The sequence below is a fragment of the Leiobunum rupestre genome, chromosome 4 (assembly GCF_980474605.1).
Source record: "Leiobunum rupestre chromosome 4, qqLeiRupe1.1.hap1, whole genome shotgun sequence".
Lineage (NCBI taxonomy): Eukaryota > Metazoa > Arthropoda > Arachnida > Opiliones > Sclerosomatidae > Leiobunum > Leiobunum rupestre.
In genome coordinates this window covers 57,499,836-57,515,688 of record NC_143387.1, presented here as the reverse complement: position 1 = coordinate 57,515,688, position 15,853 = coordinate 57,499,836, and the positions used below count along the sequence as shown (strand labels likewise).

The following is a 15,853-nucleotide window of genomic DNA, read 5'->3' as shown; positions in this document are numbered from 1 at the left end:
TCCGTCACTTTTATTTCGATCGTCACTAGTGATACAATCGCAAATCTTCGAATCTAAGGTCATTAGTGTTTGATCGACGCTCGTGGCAGGGCGAGGCTTAGCTCGTAAGGTGTCAAGCGTCAAATGATTTATCCCGTCCCTTTGGAGGTCTCGACAACCCCTTTAAACATAGGCTTGTCACCCACCTTCCCTCTGTTTCCTCTTGGCCTCCTCTTCATTTTGTTTGCGTACCCGGTCCTCTCGCTCGGCTTTTGTTTCTTTCCTGGCCTGAAATCCCCAAAATCAACGTGACAAGAGAAGAAATCAAATATGGCTATCTATACGGGGATAAATTCAAATTTCGCTGTCTCGGCGGGATTTTTTACTTTGTTCGCGCTAAAGAAAATATTTTCCTACCGGTTTATTAGGTGGCATTCTTGTTATAGAGAAGAAACGCGCCTTCTGATAACATTTGCATTCTCCTCCGGTAACCCGTGGCAACGCACCACCGGAAAAGAAAAGAATCGAAATATTTTCCCTGAGTAAAGTGCCGCCATCTGGCGTTGTGTAAAGGAAATATTTTCGCGGCATTTTTGATTTTTTATCTATTTTCGATCAGTTTTTATTTCATTTTAATATAATACAATTTAATAATTATTATTTATTAATTACGTAAAGGTAAAAATAAATTAAATATAATTAAAATTTATAGCAGTGTCGTATAACCACAGGTTTTTACGTACGTCAAAAGTAAATAAAATTTCCTTTAGGTAATTTTTTAATAAATTGAAACCTATTTCTACTTTTATTTTTGTTTATTTTTTTAATGTATTCGTAGGTTTGTCCCGTTACCAAATTTAACAATAAAATTATAAATTTTTACAGCATAAGACTTTCTAAAAAATATTATATTTTCAAAATAGGTTAATAATAATTGGGTGCTTGCTCGTAGCGGCGTAGGCAAACGTCATAGCTAAGCTACGCCTTGAAACGGCCGTCATGACCTTAGTTTCACGTCACAGATCACGAGGTTAAACGCCACACGATCCCGCTAAATAATCACGTGACCACCATTGGCGTCTAAATGTCATGGCCGACCTATACTCGTTACCATGGTAACGAACACGAGCCACACCCACGAGCAAGCTACGAATAATACCTAAGGCCCAAGTTAACTAACCACCAATCTAAATAAATAACCGTTATTCTGAATAATGCACGCGAAAAATACCAAAATTTAATCTAGGTATTTTTAGACAAATAAAGTAACATTAAAAAATAATTTTACAAGAATGAATTCCCAAACAATAAATAAAAAACTTGAAAGCTAAACAACAGCAAAGAAAAATTAGCAAATTTGTAACCCCATAATTAGCCTATTTTCAGAAGACGGGGTGGGTGGGTGTAAAAAGAATCTTGAATTTCTCGGCACCTCCACCTTCGAGGGTGGCGTAATGTATTCGTTGGACCCCCGCTCCATCCATACTGCTCCGCCACCGCAAGATTTCTAACGAGCGTAAAGATGGGGAAAGATGTTTGACCTCGATGTTGCCGTCTATCGCCGTAGAGGGCGCTGACGCGGCGTTGGCGCGCCAATGGACGCGAAACGGCCCCGTCGAACGAGGAAGTGGGCCACCTGCGGGCGAAAACGCGAAATTCTCGCCGTAGTTTTTATTCGCGGCAGAACGCTCTCGTCTTTCGCGTGAGCTGCAGTCTAGCGTACCCGCCGAATTGGTTCGGGCCTCCGCTTTCGCTGAACGCGCCAGAAAAAGGACTTTTTTGACGTTTAGGCTTCTCTCTGGCTTTGCGTGCCGCATCCATCAGCATCTTTTTAAACGCTATATCCGCGTTTCGCGTCTCGTCCCTTTTTTTTTGTAAGAAATATCGTGCTTATTGTATTCGGAGGTTTTCGGACTGTTGGAACCAGGATTTTGCTGACGTTCTAACGTTCATCAAGGGGAGCCTTTTTATTAAAATATTAAATGTAAGTTTAAATATTTACGTTCATTTACGTTTTAAATTATACGTTTCGCGTCTTTTCTTTTTACTAGAATGTGGTTTTAAGAGTTTCCGCGTATTTAATGGCGTTCATTTACGCGTAAATTTAGCAACGAAAGCGTTTTAGCAAATTTATTTACGCGAATTTCTTAAGCTATCTGAAGATTACACTGATTTTGCGCAATTTTCAACGTTCAACATAAGGACGATTTTAGGTTTCATAACGTAGACTTAAGAAGAATTATAAATTAAATTTTAATAGTTTAAAATCCCTCTGACGCTATTTTTATAGGTCGGCGTGAATTACCCTAAAATTATATTCGTATTTTAATAAAATACGGCTTCAATATTGACACCAAAATTATTTTTCATTAGCGTCGCAAAATTATGCGGAAAAATACGGTTAATTTGACAAGATTATTCAAATTATATTTTAGGGAAAACCTCGTATTTACGGCAATTACCCCCGTAGGAAATCTCTACTCTAATTATAGCGACACTTAGTAGATAAAATACTATCATTAAAAATAAATCGTCTTTAAATCTCTCGATATAGTAGTTTCGTACTAGTATTGGAATTTTTCCTACCATACCATTTAGGGTAGGTCTTTCCTCTTAAGAATCAAAAAAATGAGCATATTTATTTAGTAGTAAATGGTAGTAGGCGTTTTGCGAAATTACTATAGTTTTAAAATAGCACGCTGGCTACCCGGAAAACTTGCCTTGAAAATAAATTAAAAATACCCGTATGTGGGTCCTGACGTAATCTGGACTCCTTCGCGAGCGATCGCACCTCGCAAACTCTACCGTCCCCAAATCGCTTTGGCCAAAGTACCCGCTGAGATATTTTAATTTAGTCTAAAAATAAATAACCATTGAAGTGAAAAAAATTAAAAATAGTTCTCCATTGTTTCGGCTACGAGTCGCGTAAAATATGATTTCCAAAGTACTTTGTTTTCCTTAATAGATTTCATTATTATTGTGATATATTTAATGGCAGTGCCAACTACCAACTTTGTCACGTCCTTATTATAAAGTGATAATAAGGGTGACTTATCGAAAAATTCTTCCAAAAATTGCGCAATTGTTTTTCTATAGCGTTAATTTATTGTGGGAGGAAAACTTTGTGTTTTTATGTGGGATAATCATGATTTGGGAGTTGGGAGGGGGGGGGGGGAGTGAATTTAGAAATGTGATAATTCCCAAAGGTATACGTTTAAAAAACTTGTAGACCTGTTTGCCAAGGTCAGGGATATTTTTACTCAAGAGTGGGTGGTATATTAAATATTTTCGTGGCCTGAAGATTAGGTTTAAGATAATTTATATTGTGATATTTGTGTTTTTAATTGAAAATTAATAATATCGTTTTATCATAAGTCTATAAATTATTTAATAAGTGTCTAGTTACGAAATATTTAACTGCGAGCTATTTAGTGTAGTCAACCCGGCAGGCCCGGCGTTACGCTGTGCGGGGGCCCTAGGCAGAAAGATATGAAATAGGGCCCAAAAATTGTTTTACATTGAAAGCGGGGCCCCCGGAAAGCACCGTTAAGCGCGGGGCCCTAGGTAGTCGCCTCGCTCGCCTTACCTTAAGACCGGCCCTGAGTCAACGTATTAAACAGTACCTCCCCCTATCGAAATGCAAACTGTGGAAAAGCCTACTATTGGAGTCTGTGTTGGGAATTCTTATTAGGAAGTGTCATACTTACGGAAAAACGTTATATACTTATGTTTTTAGTTATTAATGTGCCTGGTGATGCTTCTGTGTCCTGCAGTTAAATAAATTTAGAATACCGTCGTAAAATACTTACCTTTTAAACTCTTTAAAAGTAAATATTTTAAACCGGTATATTTGGGGGGAAAACGTTTCCAGAAACACCACTTTTTTAGACGCCTTTTAAACACTTTCTTGAAAAAGAAACTTTTAGAAAATAGGAAAAAAAAACCGCTATTGCAAAATACGGTGAAAATAACCCCAAAAACATCCTGAAAAATAATCTAGTCAGGAAAATGACGGGGAAATATATTAAAATGATCCGATATTCCAAAAATGAAAAGGAGCAAATAATGAATTAATACTGCTATTTCACGGCCTAGCTCCCCCTCGCTTCTTAAAACTTGACAATTAGGTTTGTCCCGCTCATTAGGGCGCTGTTAATTATAATAACGGCGAATTGTTGGTAATGATCTGAGAAGGGACGTTGCAGACACTCGGGTTTTCAGGTGTGATCAAGCGCAGGACCACCACTGCCCCCTCCCGTCCAAAACGCAAATATAGTATTGATTGGGATTATCCATCGCCATTATCATTGGCATCTATCGTTGCTCTAATGTATCTGTAAATCCCGGATGTATTTTGCCCCTAAAATATTCTCCCCCCCCCCCCGTCTTGCCAGGAGAGTTAGAAATTTACAGGTTTCGCTTGAATTGGCGTTATAAATAAGTTTTCCTAATACCGGTTATCAGAAGTATATTATAAACATTTTAAGAGAAGTATGCATCGGTAGGTTTCGCTTGAATTTACGCTCTAAATAAGTTTTCTTAATACCGGTTATCAGAAGTATATTATAAACGTTTTAAGAGAAGTATGCATCGGTAGGTTTCGCTTGATTTGGCGCTATAAATAAGTTTTCCTAATGCCGGTTATCAGAAGTGTATTATAAACGTTTTAAGAGAAGTATGCATCGTGATGCGGTGTACCCATCCGCGGGTTTTTGACGTCCACTGAAAAAGTGTCTCGAACCTCCAAAGGTACACGTTCCAATTTTACATCCTAGATAGATATAACTTCCGGTTTTATTTTATTTATATTTGTATGATTATTTTGTTTATTTGATAAAGATATTTTTTTTAAATATTAAAATTTTCTGAAGCTTAAAGCGTTTCTTTATTGTCGCGAAAAAAATTATCTTCTGAAACTCGTAGTTTCGCGTGAGTGGCGTCGAACCACGTGAAATACTCTTCAGCGTACATACATTGAGAAAATGTTTGACGGAGTTCTATATTTAGGGTTTTCCCCCAATCGCAAACTTCGTTTATTTATTAATGATATCTTAGCGTCTTCGGGAATTCTCTAAAGCATGAAATTCGGGCGAAATATACGCGTTTCTTTCCAGATTTCAGTTTTCCGTGTGGCCGAGCGTAGTACGCGATAATGTCGTGGAAAAAAATGTCACCGTTTTCCCAATTCGAATTTGTAATGGCCACGCGGGAATTCTAATTCGGGCGAATGGCGGGGTTTTCCTCGGAAATTGGAGTCAAGAGTAGGTTTATTATTTGGGCTAAATGAAATAGCCAATCGAGCTGATATGAATGGGCGGAGTTTGATGAACCGTATCCTTCGCGTAGGATTGATCAAGGTTCTTAACTCCATCTACGGGGAAAACTTTATTCATTTTACACAGATAATTACTACACTTCCTACAGTATTTATATATATTTTTTAAATTTCGTTTACGAATACTAAAAAAACACTCACATTTTGAAACGTTTCTAGTAAATTTCTATTTTGATATTTCCTCAAATATTTGCAATTTGTATAAGCTCGCGATTGACGTCAAAGACGATGGTTTATAAATTAAGATGAAATTTCATACATTTAAAATAAGTCTCTTATTTTAAATTAGATAATTTCCACGCTTGGAATATTAAAAATTTATATTTTCCGTATTCGGCATTTTAGATAATTAAGAGAATTTATTTATTGCCACATCTGCGCGTTAGTTTTCCGTTTCGGGACAATCAAAACTCAATTGTTCTTTAGTTTTAATGTTAATTAAAGCAGCTGCGAGCACGAAATATAGCTTAATTTAAATTTACACTCGAGAATATAATTTTATATATTTATAACTCGCTAATCTGTAGAATCCAAAATATTTGGACCATGATCACTCTTTCAAAATTGGTTCTTTTTATCACTTTTTTGAGTGTTGTAATTTTTCCTAATATTTATAGAAAACTTTTATAGTTTTGTCATGTTAAAAAAGTTATAGAATTTCCTATGGATATTTAGTCAAACGTATTATAACTACAATAAAACATATTATTTTAGCGTTTAAAAATTTGGTTTTTCTAATTATTTATTCACTTTTTGGTTACTTAATTTTAGTCACTTAACTTACAAAATTTTAAGGTGTAAGTGAATATCAGGCCTGATATCGCTAGTTTAAGTAGAGATATTTCGGTACCGTAACAATAAGAGATTTTTCTGAGGAATCTTGGAGCACCGTTTTTTTTGGTAAACAAAAGGAAATGATATTTTTTGGAATGTCACGGATTTTTGTTTATTTGCGAGACCTCGCGGATTTCTTAATGCGCTCCTTTTGATATTTGTTGGAATCAACGTTGGTATTTACGTTCAGCCATTGTTAAATATGGCCATAGTAGTTATAACGTTGAAATGTAAACCTTGGATGAAAACGGGGGTCGAAGCTAATCACTCGGAAATTGTATATTTATGATGATTTTTATACAGCGTTTTTCCCTCTCGAGTGCCAAAAATTATTTCGCTTTAAGTTTCATCACTTGGTTTTCTTCTTCAAAGAATAGTTTGAAGAATATACTATTCGTCAGAGAAGCAAAGGCTTTGCGTTTCAAATCAGTTTCCCCGAAGGCAATCTGATTCTCAATTTTAAATTCACGTATTGAAGTCTTTCGCTTTCAAGATTTAGCTTTGAGTTACGCGTGCTGAAATGATTAGTTCTGCGCGTAAAAATAGCTCTGAGATCTGATTGTAGTAGTGGCCATTTTCTGTTTGCCTCGTGATTCTCGTGAAATCTCCTCCCGTATTCCGTATAAATCTGGCTTAATAGGCGATAGCGTAAATTGCAAGGTATACTGGGTAAAATTTCTTTCGGGGAAATATTTGAGCGTCATCAAACGGTAGAAACCTTTAAAAATAGTCACGTGGTTATAAAATTGCTTTAAAGTTTAACGTTAAACAGCGACCTCCAGCTACATTAATTAAATCTTTAGAAGTTTACTTTTTAAAGAAAGTCTACTTTAAATTTTATGGTAAGTTATGTTTTTAAATATTTGTACTTAATAGAAAAAAGATTAATTTGTTAAACTTAATTTAATGACGACTCTGACATTAAAAGTCGCTCGATGACTTGGGCCTAAAGTGGTGCCTTGGGTATTAGCCTAGCTGATTAAATTAAATAAACGTAAACTTGTAACGGAACAAAACTAAAACTGCTAATATTCCCCTGTATATCAGCTTCCCAATTAAGGTTGGTATTTTAATTTGAAAAAAAATCTGGTTATTTTGATTTAATTGAATTGACAAATTTTTTTACCATTAATAGCTCTTTCCCAATCTAAAAATCCCTTGATTTAAATCAAAGTTATTAAGAATAGGTAAATTAGCAAACCCATATATCATCCGGCGTTAAATATCAATTTAACCATTTTTTCCTATAAACAAAAATGCAGATTCGGAGAGTTTAATTTGCTTACAACCTTTTAAGCAGTTTATAAACATAAAATAAAAAGTGGTCTTGCCCAACTTGTTAAAATGTTGCTCTTACGTCACAAGACCCAGCTTTATTAGTGTATTCCTCGCACGAGCGATTTGCACGCGCTCTAGAAAAAGCTATATTCCTCGCGACTGTAGCGCGCGCTAGTAGGCTTGTCAAAGTAAGAGACTGTGACGTAAGAGCAACATTTCAACAAGAAGGCCACGTTACTTTATAAAAAGAACTATTTATCGAGACTTTTTTAAAGAATTGTTTATTTCAAATTACTTTTAAAACTCATTTTAAACTATTTTTGTTGTTTTAGTTTGATTTAAAATATGTGTATAACAACGAATCGCGTTTTAAAAGGAACGTTTTTTTTAAAGACTTTTGGAAGCCCTGCATAACCCAAATTGGAAATCCAGGCCTTTGGCAAATATGACAAAAAATTACTATAAATAAATAAATTAAAATTTTACATCAATTTAACTACTTTTTTTAGAATAGTTACGTTATACTTAAATTACTAAGAACACAACAAACTTTTACTATTTATACTACCATAATAAATATAAGTATGACACTTCCTATTCCCCCATTGCAATTTTTTTAATGATAGTCTGTTTATTGAAAATTGATATGCTTTCAAAAGTGTAAATAACGCTTACTTTAGGAAAATAATCACGAATAACTATTATTAACACTGGCTCCATTTCAGAAGTTAGTTATTTTCCAATTTCAAACTTGTACGCGCGTATTTCTCGCCATCAAACTACACAACTATTTTGCCAACGGAAAGAGTAGGAAGGGACGAGTTTCCTGTTCGGAAACTTCCTATTTCGCAATCAGTACACAACAGACTATCATTAACCGAATTCTTTCTGTGCCATACTTATTTTGTTACTTATGATAATACAAAGTCTTTTAATATGAATTACTTTATCTGATATATATTTTTTGAAACACCCTGAATATTGTTCAAATTGCTAGATAGAACAAAACTAATTATTCCCAGAATGTTTCCATATTCCACGCGGGTTTTTCCACCTCGTAACACTTCCACGAACTGACCAATATCTAAAATGAACAAAAATATATCCGGTATTTCCTTAAACGTGGGAAGCGGCGTTACCTGGGACAATAATATCGTTTAATCTCGAAATGGTCCGATTGGCGTTTCAAATTTGAGAAGTATTTTTCCGATGAAAAAATGTTCGTCGTTTCCCGTTAGACGAATAACAACAGAAGTCAATTACACCATCCTATTCAAACCCCCTCCCGCATTTGGCGAGCGCCAAGTTATTGACCTTTTACGTAGCTTACGAAGCTAGTCTAATCACGAGTACCGCTGGAACTTAAACAGCTCGAGCGTCCGTTGCGAAGGCGAATTTGTGCCGTTTCCATCCAGCCCGTATCGAAAAGAAAAATGACTATGGGCTGCTTTTATTTTTGCCTCCTTTTTTTGGTTTGCTTGAATTTTTAGGCGCGGATCGGATTTAATCCGGAACTGCTCCGGTTCCCGTTCGCTTCGTCGAAGTGGAATTACGTTTAGGAAATTGTTCGATTCGCCTCCAAAGCGAATCCGGGTGCTTTTCCGAGCGTTTACTTTTTTAGAATAAGTCTGTGGTCATCTAGACGCTACCCGCTTCATTGCTTTAAATCTGATTGGATTTTTTAATCGCTTCTCGAGTTTTAAATAAAGTTCATTATTATTTATTATATGTCATGTATTATATTTTAATTTATAGGGCATTAAATTTTAATTTACCGGGCATTAAATTTTAATTTACCGGGCATTAAATTTTAATTTACCGGGCATTAAATTTTAATTTACCGGGCATTAAATTTTAATTTACCGGGCATTAAATTTTAATTTACCGGGCATTAAATTTTAATTTACCGGGCATTAAATTTTAATTTACCGGGCATTAAATTTTAATTTACCGGGCATTAAATTTTAATTTACCGGGCATTAAATTTTAATTTACCGGGCATTAAATTTTAATTTACCGGGCATTAAATTTTAATTTACCGGGCATTAAATTTTAATTTACCGGGCATTAAATTTTAATTTACCGGGCATTAAATTTTAATTTACCGGGCATTAAATTTTAATTTACCGGGCATTAAATTTTAATTTACCGGGCATTAAATTTTAATTTACCGGGCGTTAAATTTTAATTTACCGGGCGTTAAATTTTAATTTACCGGGCGTTAAATTTTAATTTATCGGGCGTTAAATTTTAATTTATCGGGCGTTAAATTTTAATTTATCGGGCGTTAAATTTTAATTTATCGGGCGTTAAATTTTAATTTATCGGGCGTTAAATTTTAATTTATCGGGCGTTAAATTTTAATTTATCGGGCGTTAAATTTTAATTTATCGGGCGTTAAATTTTAATTTATCGGGCGTTAAATTTTAATTTATCGGGCGTTAAATTTTAATTTATCGGGCGTTAAATTTTAATTTATCGGGCGTTAAATTTTAATTTATCGGGCGTTAAATTTTAATTTATCGGGCGTTAAATTTTAATTTATCGGGCGTTAAATTTTAATTTATCGGGCGTTAAATTTTAATTTATCGGGCGTTAAATTTTAATTTATCGGGCGTTAAATTTTAATTTATCGGGCGTTAAATTTTAATTTATCGCGCGTTATATTTTAATTTATCGCGCGTTATATTTTAATTTATCGCGCGTTATATTTTAATTTATCGCGCGTTATATTTTAATTTATCGCGCGTTATATTTAAATTTATCGCGCGTTAAATTTTAATTTATCGGGCATTATATTCAGCATAAAACTACTTTATATCGTAAGAGATGTGATATATACTTTGAGATTTTAATAATTTAATTTTGAAGATGTCGTATTTGGCAAGGGGGGTTGCACTAACGTCAAAATGCATTTTGGTCACCTGAAAAGACTTAATGAAATATCCCCGTGAAACAAATCAAATTTGCAGCCCTCTCTTTTAAGATCATTAATTTGGTAATCCTAATAACTTCAATTGCTTATCAATGAAATATGGCAGCAAAACTTTTAAAATAATAATAATAAAATTAAAAGCGTAAGTCAATAATTAATCTTTAGAGAAGACGTCGCAGCGCCATCTCGGGGAAGAATATAAAAGGAAACTTGGCGACATTTAAAAATTCAATTATTCGAAAACGATTATGCTAGCAGAAAATGATCGAAGTGGCGCAACGAAAACGTCTACCTTGTAATTTTTGGTCCCCCTCTTAGGCCGCTATTTCGGGCGCTCTTGATTCCCCCCTTGGCGACCCCCGCTGTCCTCAGCCCTTCACGACGTTGAGCGGGTCATTTAAGCCCCCCTCATCCGGATCCGTATCTTTATTTGGCCCGTTTGTCCCTCTTGGCGTTCTCTTCAGCGCGGTCCATCCTTCCGTCCGAAAAATCGACGTTCCGATTATATTTAGTTCGCCACCGAGGTTATCTGGTACCGTGGGACGTCTTGGATCTACCAGATGGTGCCGGTTTTTACGTAGCGCGAGGTGAGGGGACCCCTTTTCGCCTCCTCGGCGGCGTGTCTCTTTGAACCCTCAACTATATGATCTCTATCATTTTAGCGGATAGTTTACGACTTTCGCTCATTAAGTCTGTCCTCAATAGGTTCTTCGGGGGATTTTATAATGGTTGACTCGCTTATAATTAGATAAATTAAATTTATATCATCAGCGAGGTTCGTATCATCTAAGGCAAACCTATTTATTTGATATGTCTCATTAGTTTACCGATAATATTTGCACGGGTACAAGAGCCTATTGATTGAAGGGGTCCTTTGTAATTTTAAATCATCGATGCTTATTGTCAAAAGCTCTCTCGGCTCTCGGAAACTTCCCTGATAAATAATTTGGATTTTTTATAATAATTATCAGCTAGCTAGGCTAATACCCCTGGCACCACCTTAGGTCTAAGTCATCAAGCGACTTTTAAGCCATTAATTCAGGTGGCCGGGTTACAATGCGTAGGAGGGTGGTGGCAAGCCCTTCATACCACGCGAGCCAACAGCTCTCTACACGCTATTACCGTTAACCTCGACAAGTTTTTTATTATAATTCTCTAAAATGTCTAGTTCTGTGTTTAGCTAAAGAAATTCTCAACTCTCAAAATGTTCCCAGGTAAATAATTCATCAGGAATTATTTTTCTATAAAACGTCTAGATTTTGTTTGCCAAGACCTACTTTTGTTATTTAGGGAAACGTGAATAAAATTACACGGGGATTGCCAAACATATTTCTGGTATAACGGTTCACCGCAGTGGTCTTATTATACTTAATAAATATAAATTCTACGTAAAAGATTAGGCTCCCTGGAAAGCTTTCGTCTAACGCCAAGCCCTACAAATTTCTGCAAAACAAGTTGGCCACCGACATAATTTAAAACCAGTCTAATTTACGATCCAAGCACAAAAATAATTTTCAAATTATAGTACGCTTTATCAGAAGTTTATTATGTAACTTTTTTCGAGAGAATTTAAGTATCAAAATGAAACTTTTACCTTATCTGGCTCGATCAGTTTTCAATGGACGTAATTTTCACGCCGAATAGTGGAAGAATACACCATTTTACGGATAAACATTTACCGCGTATATTACCTCGCTTAACGATGGAGAATGTACGAATTATACTACGTAGGGATACACGGTTATAAAAACGATGTTTTCTATATGTAATAGTTTTAGAAACTCGCCATGTGATAAATTTAGACCCCGCGCTAGATTTTTATCCCCTCCGCGCTAGTTTTTCTCCCCCCCCCCCGCAAGCATGAGAAGGATACTTATTTCGCAAGAGTATATTATGTACTTCTGTCTCTATCAACGAGGCAACGAGGCTTGAAAATAACCCGGCGAGTGGCGACATCTTGTTTTTAATTCTCCCAAAACTTTTCCGCCCAAAAATAAAAATGGCAAGCGTCGACATTTTTTTTCAGTCCATCAAATAAACGAGAGATAGAGCGGGCCCAGTTCTTTGGAACTCCGCCCATTGCGCCCCCTCCCTTCAAAGGACGTCAAATCGCGACAATTTTACAACCACCCTTTTATACGGCTAGAAAATTTTGATTTCTTTTCGATGTTCGTTACGAGATGGCGCTCGGGAAGTTCCCCCCCATTTTCAGCTCTTTTTTTAAGAGATCCGCGAAAGGGAATGTCCAGAGAAATGGCCGCTGAGAGCCCTATCGAACAAACTAGCGGATTAAGCGGGTGGGATAATGGAGAATCGAATAGTCGGGGCCGAATCCATTGGCGCGCGCCCCCTCTCGGGAAATATCCTCAACGCGCGCTAATAATGGAGAGACGTCGTAATACCCAGCCGAGTTCCCTCGTCTTGGGCGAGGCGTGCGGATCCCCCTCGCTATTATTTCGACTAACAACTTAACTCGAACGCCCTCTTTTGGATCATTTTCGCAACTTGTCGGTGGCTGTTTCCCTTGCGCCCCCTTGCGCCCGTCGTTCGAAGTGATAAATCACGAAATAAAAGTTACCTATTTTTTCTTCTTTAGTTGTCCATTTTTCGGTGGGGAGGTGGGTCTAAAGCGTTGAAATTAAGTCAATTTGTTATTTGTAGGTGTTATTGATTTTTGGGGGCGGTCATTGATTTTTGAGTCGGTTTGATTATCTTGATGGGGTTTGATGACGATATCGGCTTTTAGTTCTAACGCGATAGCGTTATCCGACGTTCTGATATCGGTTTTGGGTTTGTTTAAAATGTTCGATTGGATAGGCCACAACAGATCTTCACATCCACTTTAATTCGATGTTATTATCAGTTTTGACCAATTATATATAAGAGAAATTCGGCATGAGTGCTGGTTTGAAGTAGAGCTGGAGAGGGGGCCCTGGGGCCCGACAAAAATGGGTCCATAAGCATCATTTAAGGCCCATCGCTGAGTACTTGGAAATATCAGTTGGAAGGGTCCACAAACATCTTTATTTTGGGGGCCCATCACCGCGTAATTGGAAATATAAGTCGGATGGACCCATATTGAAAATTTGCCACGGGCCCGGGCCCCGGAAAAATATTAATTTGGTCCCCAATAGAGCCGTTATTAATGGGTATAATTATGCATTTTATCGAAAAAGGCCCCCGAGGCTGCACGGGCCCCGGTAATTTGTACCGGCATAATTGGCTCGCTTATGAACGTTGTATTCTCGGGATAGCATAAATACGTTATACTAGAAGTGTATAAGATCTCTTACTTGGGCCCAAGGTGGTGCCTTGGTTATTAGCCTAGCCTAGCTAGCCTAGTATGTATGTAGCACCTAAAAGTGAAAACGGACAATGCATCATGGTATAAAATTGACCACGTATATTCGACCTACACATGTAAAATGTTAAAATTACACGCCGTAAGATATGTTTGTTTTAAATCATAATTTCCCTCGAGTTGATGGTTTTGTAAAATCGTGGTATTTTGCACTAATTTGATAAAAACAACGGAAGAACGGGAAAATACGCGTTTCGAACGAATAACGTTAACAGGATGGATGGGTATTTATCATTATGATGAATTATATACTTCTGGTAATATTGAACTCTTAACGAATGAATGAATTTAATTTTATAGATTTAAAAATTATCCTTAGATAGAGCGAAAACAAAACTGTAAAAATCGTAATCCGAGATAAATAATATCGTAACTCCAAATCAAAGTTTTGTCACATTTGATATTAAAGTTTTGAGATATTTTGGGAAGCCTAGAATAGCTGAAATAGTGAGTTCGTGGAAAACGTGACACAATATTATTGTACAGAATTCCGTTGAGATATTTTTCTTTAGTTTCAATATAGACAGGGCCGTCGAGAAGGGTCCCGGGCCCCGATAAAATAATAATTTCGGGCCCTAATAGAGCCGCGACTATTGGATATTGTTATACATTTAAAATAAATTACCGGGCCCCGGTATTTTCTACCGGCTTCTCTCCTCCTCTCGTGGGGCCCCGGTAATTTCTATCAACTTATCTCTCTCTCGTCGGGCCCTGAGGGTGCACGGGCCCCGGTAACTTCTACCAACTTATCTCGCTCTCTCGTCGGGCCGCGAACCTGCACGGGCCCGGGTAATTTCTACCAACTTCTCTCGTCGCGCCCCGAGGGTGCACGGGCCTGGGTAATGTCTACCATCTTATCTCGCTCTCTCGGCGGACCCCGAGGGTGCACGGGCCCGGGTAAATTCTACCAACTTCTCTAGCTCTCTCGTCGGGCCTGAATATAGAGATTTGATTCCGAGGTATGATGTTACGATGGCTTGTTTATTTTTCTAGTAAAAGAGAATTGTAAAAATGGGAAAAAAAGAGAAATGTTGGAGGGGGGGGGGGTCGTTGTTGAACGTCATTGTTGAAGCAGGATGCTGCCGACAGCGACGGGTTGTCGTTGTCTGTTTTTGCGAGGCGCTTAGTTATTATTTTTATCGCGCGGTTGAGTGCGTTTCGGACATTCACGGAGGGTACTTGTAACTACGCGTCGCTGTTTCGGACAATCAGATTTAGAATGGCAATATGATTTCGTATAGATACCGCGGTGACGTGGCGCGCTGGGCGGGTTCCGGTACACCTGTACAGAATGCTTTTGATCTCCCAACCATTCGCGATGTAGGTCATCATCCCTTCGCGATCATTCTAAATTTAGAAAGGTCGACTCCTATTTGTTCCTTCACTCTACATTTATAACGACCTCATCTCATTTGATGGTCGTTTAATGGAATGAATGAACGGGGTACGATATTGTTACGCTTAGCTTGACGTTTTGTTCACCGAAATATAATGGATAGATTTCCACGGGGAAATTTACAAATAAGATACACTTAATTTACGTCTGTGGCATGAAACTATAGAGATTTGGCCTTTACTTGGAATTTATAAAATAATTACTTTCGAACTATTGCGTAGCCAGGGTTTTGGTAAAAAACCCCAAACAATTGTACATACGACCCCAATACCCCCTGTGCTCTCCCCGTGGCTACGTATCTATGTACCAACGAATTATGTATAGGTACAACAAACAAAAGTCCGATTATTAATTTTAAAGGGGAACGGTCAGGCTTTAACCAGTTGGATAGCCCTATAGCCCATTAAAAACTAAAATTTATGACGAAAACCGCATCAAAGAATATTAAGTGGTTAATTTTTAATAAAATAAAGAAATTTCGGGAAATCGAAAAGCGCGCGTCCGCTGCGACACCTGGTGAGAAGTCGGTGAGACAGAAAAACAACGTAAAAGCGCGCGCTGCTGAAGACGCGAAAAATTTCTTTTGCACGCGCGGCGCGTTCCAGTTATACGAGACCTAAGCCTAAATTGCGCGATTTTAAAAGTTAGGATAGTTCGCAAATCACCCATACGGGGTTAGGGGCGCTGGCGACAGCCCCTAAGATGGCGGCGAAAATTCAAACCCACGTTATTTTT

General features: G+C 37.3%; 1 protein-coding gene across 2 annotated transcripts in view; it reads left to right on the top strand.

The window, feature by feature from the left end:
• The first annotated feature begins 1,464 nt into the window (after positions 1–1,464).
• LOC149948426 (uncharacterized) overlaps positions 1,465–15,853 on the top strand; it is a 63,434-nt gene continuing 49,045 nt past the window's right edge. Inside the window, exon 1 of one of the 2 annotated variants that reach the window (XM_090173427.1) lies at positions 1,465–1,963. The gene's annotated coding sequence lies outside the window, so the exon portion shown is untranslated. The remainder of the gene's footprint in view (positions 1,964–15,853) is intronic. The other variant, XM_090173428.1, reaches the window with a different exon arrangement.